Source organism: Phacochoerus africanus, chromosome 15, assembly GCF_016906955.1.
Source record: "Phacochoerus africanus isolate WHEZ1 chromosome 15, ROS_Pafr_v1, whole genome shotgun sequence".
Taxonomy (NCBI): domain Eukaryota; kingdom Metazoa; phylum Chordata; class Mammalia; order Artiodactyla; family Suidae; genus Phacochoerus; species Phacochoerus africanus.
Window position 1 is genome coordinate 50,261,332 of NC_062558.1, and position 13,287 is coordinate 50,274,618.

A 13,287-nucleotide genomic window follows, 5' to 3' on the forward strand; every position below is an offset into this window, starting at 1 on the left:
CCAGCTGGGAGGGCTGAAGACTAGCTCCCTGCTGCCCCAAGGGCCCTTCAGAGGGTACTGGGGCTGCTAGCTGCCCCCTCTGTTTCTGAACCAGTCAAGGGCAAGCCTTCAGCCAGCCCCACACATCTTGGATCTGCTTCTAAGAACTTGGGCCTGAACATCTGGGCGCCCAAGGCCAAGGAGTATGTGAAGCCTCAGAGCAGCCTGGGGACCGCTCCAGTCCAGCAGAAGATCCCACCAGGTGCCAGCCCTAGGCCCAGGCAGGTCCCTCCTCAGACCACTGTCTCTGCCAGTTGTTATGACTGTGGTCTTAAAGACCACCTCTTCCTCCTCCCTTCTCTCCCCCTCCCCCTTTTTCTCCTCCCTCCCCTCCCTTTTTTTTTTTTTTTTTTGGTCATCCCTCAGCATATGTAGTTCCCAGGCCTGGGATCAGATCTGAGCTGTAGCTACAACCTAAACTGCAGCTGTGGCACAGTGCATGTTGGTGGTTTCTTGCAGCTTGCTTAAAAAATTATGTGCCTTTATTGTACTAAAGAAATTCCGAGAGCAGCACAACCTACTCCCTTACAAAGTCTACTGAAGCCCTTGAATTTATCCCAATTCAACGTGGGATCCTTAACTCACTGTGCCAGGCCGGGGATCGAACCTTTGTCCTGGCACTGTAGAAACACTGCTGATCCCTTTGCGCCACAGCAGGAATTCCTCCCCTCCTTCCTTAAATTGTAAAAGCAATATGACAGCATAACAAAACTTGGAAGAGAGAGGAGAAACAAGATTTTTTTTGTTTTGTTTTGCTTTTTAGGGCTGCACCTGCAGTATATGGAGGTTCCCAGGCTAGGGGTCGAATCCGAGCTGTAGCCTACACCACAGCCACAGCAACACGAGATCCTTAACCCACTGAGTGAGGCCAGGGATTGAACCTGCAACCTCGTGGTTCCTAGTCTGGTTAGTTTCCGCTGAGCCATGACAGGAACTCCGAGGAGAAACAAGATTTGGTTTTGGGTGTGGAACAAAATAACCAACAAAAGTGTTTAGAAATGAAGCTTAAAAATAAAGCCTTTTGGGAGTTCCCTGGTGGCTCAGTGGGTTAAGGACTCAGCATTGTCACTGCTGTGGCTAGGGTTTGAGCCCTGGCCAGGGAACTTCCACATGCCACAAAAAAAAATCATAAAAAGCAGAGTTCAGGGAGTTCCTGTCGTGGTGCAGTGGTTAACGAATCTAAGAACCATGAGGTTGCGGATTCAGTCCCTGCCCTTGCTCAGTGGGTTAACGATCTGGCATTGCCATGAGCTGTCGTGTACGTTGCAGACGTGGCTCGGATCCCGCGTTGCTGTGGCTCTGGCATAGGCCGGTGGCTACAGCTCTGATTCGACCCCTAGCCTGGGAACCTCCATATGCCGCAGGAGTGGCCCAAGAAATGGAAAAAAGACAAAAAAGAAAAAGCAGAGTTCCTGTGGTGGCTCAGTAGTAACAAGCCCGACTAGTGTCCATGAAGATGCAGGTTCAGTCCCTGGCCTTGCACATTGGTTTAAGGATCCAGTATTGCTGTGAGCTGTGGTGTAGGTCACAGATGTGGCTTGAATATGGTGTTGCTGTGGTGTAGCCCGACAGCTACAGCTCTGATTCAACCCCAGCCTGGGAATTTCCATACGCTGTGGGTGTGGCCCTTAAAAGATAAAAAAATGCCTCTTAAGGAGTTCCTGTCATGGCTCAGCAGTTAACCAACCCAACTAGCATCCATGAGGATGTGGGTTCGATCCCTGGCCTCGCTCAGTGGGTTAAGGATCTGATGTTGCTATGAGCTGTGGTGTAGGTTGCAGACACAGCTCGGGTCAGGAGTTGCTGTGGTGTAGGACGGCAGCTACAGCTCGGATTGGACCCCTAGCCTGGGAACCTCCATATGCTGCTGCAGGTGGAACCCTAAAAAAATGCCCCTTGGGAATGCCCTGGTGGCCTAGTGGTTAAGGACTCAGTGTTGTCACCATTGTGTCCAAACGGTGGCCCTGCTAAGATTAAGTGAGGGCTCTAATAATGACTGAGATGAGACAATAGGAAACACCAGGACATCTGGTCACTGTGTACCACAGGAGGCGTGGACAGTGACTAAGGGATGACCAGGGGAGTCACTGCTCTTGTAACCAAATATGGAACAGCCTAGATCCCCAGCTAGAGTCATGAACAGGGTGGACTCTTAGTGTTTGAAAATGCTCTTCCCAAATAATTTTAGGAAGCTTAAATAGAGGGAAATAAGGAAATCCGGGAATTCCCTGATGGTGCATCAGGTAAAAGATTGGTCATTGTCACTGCAACCGCTAAGGTCACTGCTGTGGCGCAGGTTTGATCCCTGGCCCAGAAACCTCTACATGCCATGGGATGGGGGTGGGGTGTAGTTCCCAACTGTGTGTGCTGGCAATTAGTCCTAAACACACTCTGAATTCTTGGGTCTCAAGAGCTGAGGAGTTGGTTGCTTTGGAAGGTCACCATCGAGGTGGCCAAGGTGGAGCAGGTGGGGCCTTTGCCCCTGGGGTGGCGGGGGCTGCCAGGGTCCCGGGACGCAGAACCACGGTCTGTTCTTGGTTCTACAGCAATGACGAGACCCCCACACTATGTGCAACTGCTCTCAGGTCTCAGAAGAGCCCTCTGCTCTGGGAGGGGAGGGGCATGAGAGCGCTCCGCCTACCCCTCCAGAGAAATTGCTGAGAAGGGCATCCACACAAATAAGTCATCTTGGAAAAGGAGGTCTGTGGGTAAAAGGACAAATTAAGGTGCATTTAAAAAAATGTTTTTACCATTTTATTATAAATTATTCAGTTTATTTAAACAAACAAGCAAAAAGAAAAAAAAAAAAAAGTTCACCCATTTCTCCCACCTTTAAATACCCATGAGTTAATATCATGGGTATTTAATACAAAAACTTTTCCTGGGTCCACCATTATTATTATTATTATTATTACTTTGTCTTTTCAGGGCTGCACCCACTGCATATGGAGATTCCCAGGCTAGAGGTTGAATCAGAGCTACAGCTGCCAGCCTACACCACAGCAGCTCAGAATCTGAGCCGCACCTGTGGCCTACACCACCGCTCATGGCAATGCCGGATCCTTAACCCACTGAGCGAGTCCAGGGATCAAATCTGCCTCCTCATGGATACTATTCAGATTTGTTTCCACTGAGCCATGATGGGAACTCCTGGGTCAACTATTATATGCTGCTAGTAAACCCTCGTTTTTCTAAGTTTTCACCAATTATTTGTTGTCATTCCTTCCTTATTTTTTCCAGTGAACAAGAGGATTGATAACATATGTGTCATTCCCTTTTTGGAAAATGTGGATATCTGTGAGTTTTCTGAGATCTTTCTGGTGTCTGTTTGTGGTTCTCATCTACCTCTCCTTTTAAGCATATCCCAAGAATCTTTGGGGAAATGGCTGTTCCTAGTGGGGAAAGTTGATGTGAAGTGGCATCTGACTAGTTCTTCACATGTTCTTTAACCTTTCTGTCTCTTCTAGTAGTTTTATTTATTATGGTGCCTTTCATAACAAATTCCAATGTTTCTGTTCACAAGATTGTGATTAGGGAAAAAAAACAATGAAAATATACCAAACTACCCCATTTCCATATTTATAATTATGCAAATATACAAATGTGTTCTTTTTTTTTTTTTGTCTTTTCTAGGGCCGCACTCGTGGCATATGGAAGTTCCCAGGCTAGGGGTTGAATCAGAATTGTTGCCACTGGCCTACACCACAGCCACAGCAACGCCAGATCCGAGCCGTGTCTTCGACCTACACCACAGCTCACAGCAACGCCGGATCCTTAACCCACTGAGCGAGGCCAGCAATCAAACCCACAACCTCATGGTTCCTAGTCGGATTTGTTAACCACTGAGCCACAACAGGAACTCCCACAAATGTGTTCTTAAAAGCACAGGAAAGACAGGTACCTCTTGGAGGTGGAGGGGAAGGGCTTCTTGGCCCTGGCCCTCATGCTTTATTTTACAGGCTTTGCACGGTTTGTATTTGTAATAATGAGCATGAAATGTTTTGTAATTTTTTCTGAAGTTCATAAGATATGAAGGAAAGGAACCCTTTTGAAAGCCAGGAGTGAAGAAGCAGAGGAAGAGGCTGGGGCAGGGAGAGCAGTGAGGACCACCTGCTAGAGAGGCAGGGCAGGTGGCGTGGGGGAGGGAGGAGGGGGACCCTGGCTTGCACCTGGTTCAGTATCTCCCTCCTCCACCTCCCTCCCCTGCTTTCCTTTCCCCTGGAGATGGCAGAATGGCTGGACTTTGAATCTGGCAACAATTTCTTGGATGTAACAACAAAGGCACAGACAACAAAAGAAAAATAGATAAATTGGGGTACATCAAATTAGAAACTTCTGTGAATCAAGGGATACCATTGACAAAGAGAAAAGGCAAAGGAATGGAAGAAAATATTTGCAAATCATACACCTGATAAGGGATTAATATCCAGACCATACGAAGAACTACAACTCAACAATCAAAACAAAGCCTGAGAGTTCCTGTGTGGCTCAGTGGGTTAAGGATCTAATGTTTTCACTACAGTCACTCTGGGTACTGCTGTGGCTCGGGTTTGATCCCTGGCCCAGGAACTTCCACATGCTGGAGAGGCAGCCAAAAAAACTTAAATAGATAGATAGGTGGATAGTTAAAAAAATATAATGTTAAGAGACTACAACCCACTAAAATACATAGAAATTCTTGAGTCCATATTGATTAAGGAGAAAGGAAAGCTCTTCTTTACAATAAGTACCAAGTCAGCTAATGGAATTCCTAGCCATGCAATAAGGCAAGAAAAAGACCTAAAAATAACACATTATGAGTTCTCTGGTAATGCATTGGGTTAAGATTCCAGCATGTCACTGTGACGGCTCAGGTCACTGCCTTGGCATTGGTTCAATCCCAATCCCATGCCTCAGATGTAAAAAAAAAATAAAGGTGAGAAAGGAAAAAAGCTATCTCTCTTTGCAGGTGACCTGGTTGTCTACACAGAAACTCCCCCAAAATCTATCCCCTCAAAACACTGTTAAAAACTAACCAGTTAGTGGCCACTCTCCCATCTTTTGAGATGGACCGAATTCTGTCTGGAATGTGTAACTTCCAGGCTGCTCTCACCTTCTGAGAGGCCCACACTACTTCTCTCAATAAATCAAAACAAAAACAAGAGTTCCCGTTGTGGCGCAGTGGAAATGAATCCGACTAGGAACCATGAGGTTTCGGGTTCAGATTAAGGATCCGGTTTTGCCATGAGCTGTGGTGTAGGTCACAGATGGGGCTCAGGTACCGAGTTGCTGTGGCTGTGGTGTAGGCTGGCAGCTGTAGCTCTGATTTGGCTCCTAGCCTGGGAACCTCCATAGGCCACGACTGTGGCCCTAAAAAGCCAAAAAAAAAAAAAAAATACAACTTTAATCACTTAAGTGTACAGTGCAGTGGTACATTCACAGTGTTGTGCAACCATCACCACCATCTATTTTCAAAACTTTGTCATCACCCCAAAGAGAAACTCTACCCATTAAGCAATAACTCCCCCCTCTCCACCCTACCCCCAACCCTTGTAACTCTAATCTACTTGCTCTTACTACAAGTTTGCCTATTCTGAATAGCTCTATAAGTGGGATCCTATTTGTCCTTTTATGTCTGGCTTATTTCACTTAGCATACTGCGTTAAAGGTTCATCCATGGTGTTCCCTTGTGGCTCAGCAGGTTAAGGACCCGCATCGTCACTGCCGCCGCTCTTTGTTGTGGAATATATGAGAACGTCATTCATTTTTATGGTTGGTAATATTCCATTGTATGTATATATACTTTTGTTTAGCCATTCATGGATAAACATGTGAACAAACATGATAGGTATTTATGTTGTTTCCACATGTTGGCTCTAGGAAATAATGTTATGAACATTGAACTTCTGTTATCAGATCTTTGGGGTATATACCTAGGAGTGGGGATGCTGGATGATGTAGTTATCCTATTACTTTTTGAGAAACTATCAAACTGTTTTCTATGGCAGCTGTGCCATTTTCTTTCCCCACCAGTAAGGTGCGAGGGTTTCAATAGCGCCTATGTTGGCCAACTCTTCTTATTTTTTTGTTTGTTTGTTTCCTTATTTTTAATTATAGCCATCTAGTAAGTATGAAGTGATATCTCATTATGGTTTTGATTTGCATTTCCTTAGTGACTAATGATGTCGAACATTTTTTAATGTGCTCATTTGCCATTTGTATATCTTCTTTAGAGACATATCTATCCAAGTCCTTTGCTCATTTTTTAATTGGGTTGTGAGTTTTGCTGTTGAATTGTAGAAGTTCTTTTTTTATTGAGATATAATTGACATACATCATATTAGTTTCAGGCGTACGACATAATGATTCGATATTTGTATTCATTGCAAATTAATCACCACAGTGAACATAGTTAACATCTGTTACCATACATAAAGATAAAAATCTTGTGATGAGAACACTTAAGATTTACACTCTTAGCAACTTTCAAATATGCAATACAGTACAATTAACTATAATCACCATACTGTGCGTTACATCCCCATGACTTATTTATTTATAACTTAATTATTTTATAGCATGTATATTCTTTTTTGCTTTTTAGGGCTGCAGCTGTGGCATATGGAAGTTCCCAGGTTAGGGGTCGAATCAGAGCTACAGCTGCTGGCTTATGCCACAGCCACACAATGCCAGATCTGAGAGGCATCTGTGACCTACACCACAGCTCATGGCAAAGCAGGATTCCCTATCCCTTGAGTGAGTCCAGGGATCGGATTCTCAAACCCACATCCTCATGGATACTACTTGGATCCATTTCTGCTGTATCTTCTTTGTCCATTCATCTATGGATGGCCACTTAGGTTGCATCCATATCTTGGCTATTGTAAATAGTGCTGCAGCGAGCATAGAGATATAATATATTTTTCTTCCTATTTTTTATCCTTTTTTTTTTTTCTTGGTCACACCTGCAGCGTGTGGAAGTTCCAGGGCCAGGGATTGAATCCACGCCACTGTACTGCAGCACCGGTCCTTATCTTGCCAGATCCTTATCCTCATCCTGAGAAGCTGTCACAACCACATAATGGATAAATATAAAGGTCCTTACAGAAAAAGTCCTTAGTAAGGTTCGTGGCTCAGTGGTTAACAGACCCGACTAGTATCCATGAGGACTTGGGTTCGATCCCTGGCCTCACTGAGTGGGTTAAGGATTTGGCATTGCTGTGAGCTGTGGTGTAGGTTACAGACGTGGCTCGGATCCCCACATTGCCGTGGCTGTGGCCAAGGCCAGCAGCTACAGCTCTGATTCGACCCCTAGCCTGGGAACCTCCATATGCCTCAGGCGTGGCCCTAAAAAAAAAAAAAAAAAAAAAAGACAGAAAAAGGTCCTTAGGTGAAAACAAAGAAGGAATTCCCTGGCGGAGCATTGGGTTAAGGATCCAGCGTTGTCACTGCAGTGGCTTGGATCGCTGCTCTGATGGGGGTTCTGTCCCTGGCCTGGGAACTTCCACATGCCAACGACATGGCCAAAAAAGCCCCAACCCCCCCAAAAAACAAAAACACAACTAAAGAAATCTAAGTATGGATTTTACTTAATAACAATATAGTGATACTGGTTCATCAAGTGTACCACACTAACGTAAACTGTTAGTGATAGGGGAGTTCCCGCTGTTGCGCACTTGGATCTGTTGTGTTTCGGGAGTGCTGAGACACAGGTTCAATCCCTGGCCCGGCACAGTGCGTTAAGGGTCCAGTGTTGCCACAGCTGTGGCTTAGGTCATAACTGCAGCTTGGATCTGATCCCTGGCCTGGGAACTCTATATGCCTCAGGCAAGCCAAAAAAAGAAGAAAAAAATGTTAATGATAGAGGAAACTTGGTGTTGGGTATTGGGAACTCTCTGTAGTAGCTCTGCAATTTTTTTGTAAATATAAAAAAGTTTGTTAAAAAAAAACACTATTTAGGCAATCTAGTGAGGAGGATTTCAGCATGAATTGGATGTTGGGGTTGGTAAAGAAGGAGGCTGAGGAAGATGTTTATTTTTTGGCTCTGGGAACTGGAAAGGTGGAGGGGCTCTTGGGTAAATTAGGAAACAGGTCATGGGCAGGTGAGGAATTCCTGGAGATTTGTAAGGAGGGGTCATGCATTTGAGTGTAGAGCTGAGGTGTGCGATTTGGGCTGGAGAGGGAGACTTGGGCCCCTGGGTGGAGAGGATGATGCGGGGGTAGGGGGGTAGGGAGTAGGTTATGGGGGAGGAGTAGGATAGCTCCACCCATCGCCCACCCATTCTCTTTCTTCCTGGATGCTGGAGCCCTGATTTGCCTGGGGTGTCTGCCCTTTTCCCACGTGACTGGGGGGGCCCTCCTCTGGGTTCTGAGAATAAATCTTTATTTATTTTTTTTCTTTTTACAGCTAAACCAATGGCATATGGAAGTTCCCAGGCCAGGGGTTGAATCAGAGTTGCAGCTGCAGCCTTCGCTGCAGTTCGTGGCAATGCTGGATCCTTACCCACTTGAGCGAGGCCAGGGATTGAACTCACATCCTCACCAAGACAATGTTGGGTCGCTAACCTGCTAAGCCACAACAGAAGCTCCCTGAGAGTAAATCTTAATTGGCCCAAGACAGTCTCAGCAGTCTTATTCTGGTGGATGAGGATTAGCTGGGGTGGGCAGGTGACTCCTCTCCACGGGGCCTCAGAGAAGGCTGCTGTGAGGCTGGTGGTTTCCTCACTCCTAAGAAGGAGATTCCCAAAGAGACCCTCCCTGTCTGCCTTTGAACATGGCCCTGTGTGTAGTCTACAAGGCTGCAGCCATCTCCCTGCCCAGCTGAGGACAATGTTGGTGCACAGATTAAGGCAGAGGGCAGAGAAGAGGAGCAAGAGCCTTACCTGTGGGGCTCCTGTCAGGTGAGAAAGAGTCCTGACTATCTATACCAGTTTGGTTTGGCAGGGCCACCACTCAGGCAGTTGAGGCACCTTGGATGCAGCAGTTCAGCAGGTGCAAGCTCTCAGAGGTGGAGACTGCACTTCGTGACCCTGAGAGCGTGTGCTTCCCTAACGTTTCACCCTGGACGCCTCATCCTGGTCCTGACCCCAGCGGATCCACTGTTCTGAAGGCCCAGCTGAAAGTGTCCCACTGGCAAGCAGAGGGCACTGACCTTTAGGAATGGACAGATAAAAGGGACCCAGGAAAGAAGGGGAGTAACTGCTGCTCTGCTCAGGCAGCATGATGTGTTATAGTAATGATGCCAGTGCCGCCCAGCCTTCAGCCTCATACTAAAATGACCCTTCAAGCCATCTTATTTTGAAGACTTCCTAGAGTATGTTCCTGCCTCTGGCCTGAACAATGTTTGCTTATTTGAATTTATTAAAATTCTTTGTGGGAATTCCTTCTGTGGCTCAGCAGGTTAAGAATCTGGCTAGTATCCATGAAGATGTGGGTTCAATCCCTGGCCTCGCTCAGTGGGTTAGGGATGCAGCATTGCCATGAGCTGTGGTGTAGGTTGAAGACACAGCTCAGATCTAGCATTGCTGTGGCCACGGCACAGGCCAGCAGCTGCAGCTCCAATTGGAACCCTAGTCTGGGAACGTCCATATGCCATGGGTGCAGCCCTTAAAAAAATAAACACTCTTTGTGGCCCAAGGTAGGTTACTTTTTAACTATTTCATTATGTAGGTGTAGAACTCAGTATGCATTCTTATGCCTTATTCTGTTGTTTAATTCATCTTTATTCTTATTTTTTGTGTATTTTATATATCACAGTCTGATAGCGGTGTATGGTATATTTTACTATAACTGTGTTTCTATTAGCTGTTTATATTTCTAAAGATTTCTGTTTCCTGTTTTATGCTGCTCTGTAATTTGGTACATTTGGTTTCACAATGACTTTTTATTCTATGTGTATTTTTTGGTGCACCTTTTCTAATAATAGTACATATTCAGAGTTTGTCCTTTGATCTGATCTGAGATTTTCTTATTTTTATAAAGTAATTTTAGTTGTGTTTTTCTTATTTATTTACATTTCCCTTGTTACAACTACTTTAACTTTCCATAATCTAATTTTCTGGTATATTGATGTCATTTTTTTATGATTTCTTGGCATTTATTTTCTACATAACAACATGGAAAAAGTGTCTAGTACACTTCTGGTTACAAGCCTTTTGATTTTTTTTTTTTTTGGTATTTTTTATTTTTTGTCTTTTTGCCTTTTCTAGGGCCGCTCGCGGGGCACATGGAGGTTCCCAGGCCAGGGGTCTAATCGGAGCTGTAGCCACCAGCCTATGCCAGAGCCACAGCAACTCGGGATCCGAGCCGCGTCTGCAACCTACACCACAGCTCACGGCAACGCCGGATCCTTAACCCACTGAGCAAGGGCAGGGATCGAACCCGCAACCTCATGTTTCCTAGTCAGATTCACTAACCACTGTGCCACGACGGGAACTCCTCTTTCTCTTTTTTTTTTGGGGGGGCCACCCTGAGGTATATGGAGATCCCAGGCCAGGGATCAGATCCAAGCTGCAGCTGTGAACCTAAGCTGCAGGTGCAGCAACTCTGGACTCTGGATCCTTAACCCGCTATGCCGGGTTGAGGATTAAACCTGCGTCCCAGGACTACCAAGACACTGCTGATCCCATTGTGACACAATGAGAACTGGGTAAGACTCCTGATTCTTGTTGTGTGGAAGCTGGTTTTGTTTTGTTTTGTTTTGGTCTCATTGGTAGCACGTGTAAGCTCCAGGGCTAGGGATCAAACACATGCCACAACAGTGACCTGAGCTGCAGCATGACAATGCCAGATCTTTAACCTGCTGTGCCACAAGCTAACTGATTTTTGCTGTATTAATTTTTCCTTTTACCTCTTGTTTTTTTTTCTCTTACCACTTGTAATAATTTATGAGTTAGACATACAGCTCTGCATACTGAAAAGACATGAAAATATACAATTTTTAAAAATAACTTTTTTTTGGAGTTCCCATTGTGGCACAGTGGAAACAAATCCGACTAGTAACCATGAGGTTACGGGTTCTATCACTGGCCTTGCTCAGTGGATTAAGGATCTGGCGTTGCCATGAGCTGTGGTGTAGGTCACAGATGTGGCTCGGATCCTTCGTTGCTGTGGCTTCGTTTCGTAGGCCAGCAGCTGGAGCTCTGATTCAACCCCTAGCCCGGGAACCTCCATATGCCGTGGGTGTGACCCTAAAAAGCAAAACAAAAAAACCCCAAACTTTTTCTTCATTTTCTGTAGAAGAGACAGTGCCTTGCTTTTTTTTTTTTTTTTTTAAACCCTCTTTCTTCCTCTCTAGTTTTCATTGCATTAATCTGAGGTTAAATTCTCTTTTTTAAAAAAATCCTCTTTCTCAATTTTTTTTCCCTTTTGGAGTTTGTTTGTTACCATAACAACAACAATTATTTCAACTTATCATCATCAAACAGTCTCTACTGAGTGGTGTTTTTATTCAGTTATCTCTCTATCTTTAGCTAGTTTCAAGGCTCATTGCCAGTTCTTTTCTCTCATTTCATCATTCATGAGTTTCTGATTCATGTCCTGGTGACTTATTGTATGATTCTGAGCAATTTTTACAGAAAAGGGAGTTAGTTGGGTAGTGTATTAGTCACAAACTCTTGTGGTTTCAAGTGACAGACTCCTACTTCAAATTGACTTCAGTTAAAGAAGAGATTGTCTCATGAACCTGTACAGTCCAGGCTCAGCTGAATACAGCCAGCCTCAAACTATGTCATCAGAAAATTGTCTCCCTCTCCAGACTCTGCTTTCTCCATCTCGCCTTTCTTCTCAGAGGGCAATTCTCACATCATGGTGTGTTTGGCCCCAGACTCACACTCCCTGCCCTAGCGTCCTGGCAGAAAGGGAGCATGTCTTTCCCAGTTGTTTCTGCACAAGTCTGGGCTGAGTGTCACTGGCCTGGAACAGCTCTTCATGCCCATCCTTTGAGCCAATGTCTGTGACTCTGGGGGGCCCTGGGTCCCATGCTTTTTTTTTTTCTTTTTTGGGCCACACCTGTGGCATATGGAAGTTGCCAGGCTAGGAGTCAGATTGGAGCTGTAGTTGCCAGCCTATACCCCAGCCATAGCATCGCCCAGGTCTGAGCTGCATCTGCAATCTACACAGCAGCTTGTAGCAATGCCAGATCCTTAACCCACTAAGCGAGGCCAGGGATCAAACCCACATCCTGGTGGATACTAGACAGATTCTTAACCTGCTGAGCCACAAAGGGAACTCCCTTCCATGCTCATCCTTGACTTCAGTGGGCCAGCCCTCCAAACCCAGTGTGGGTGTAGAAGAACAGTTCACAAAGAAAAACGGGATTGTGGCTGCCAGAAGGAGCAAGGATCAGTGCTGGGCAGGCAGATATAACAGATGTGCCTTGTTTTCTAAGATTCTACAGATCTGTGAATTGTCCCCACTCAATAAGGAAGACATCTAGATAGCGAGCCGACCATCTTTGCAGACTCTCAGGCTTAGACAGTGGCTTAGTGTGGTCTCACAATGATCCAGAGCCTTGTTCTCAGGTTCTTGGCTTTGTGCTTCCAGAAATTTGTTGTTGTCAGTGTAGCTAGATGATGGTTCCCCCTGGGCCTGGCTCCTGCGAGCCTGAGTCAGCAGAGACTGCTGTGTATCTAAACCCCATCTCAGAGGGAACCATAATTGCCACGGGACCTGATGAGGGCTGTGTTCTGGTCAGTGCACTTTCCCTGTCGAAAACCACAAGTGAAGCCAAACTCTGATCATAAATTCTCTGGAGAAAGTCAGTGGCCAGATGCATTACGCCATGATAGTGTGGTGACTTTAAAATGTCTGCAATGGAGTTCCCATTGTGGCGCAGTGGTTAACGAATCCGACTAGGAACCATGAGGTTGCGGGTTCAGTCCCTGCCCTTGCTCAGTGGGTTGAGGATCCGGCATTGCTGTGAGCTGTGGTGTAGGTTGCAGACGCGGCTTGGATCCCGTGTCGCTGTGGCTCTGGCGTAGGCCGGTGGCTACAGCTCTGATTCAACCCCTAGCCTGGGAACCTCCATATGCCGCGGGAGTGGCCCAAGAAATAGCAAAAAGACAAAAAAAAAATGTCTGCAAGGTTGCAGACACGCTCAGATCTTACGTGGCTGTGGCTGTGGTGAAGGCCGGGGGCTACAGCTCTGATTCAACCCCTAGCCTGGGAACCTCCATATGCTGTGGGTGCAGCCCTAAAAAGACAAAATAAAATAAAATGTCCACAAATGCTAAAGAATGAAGAGAGGACATGTTACAGGGAGAGAGAGGT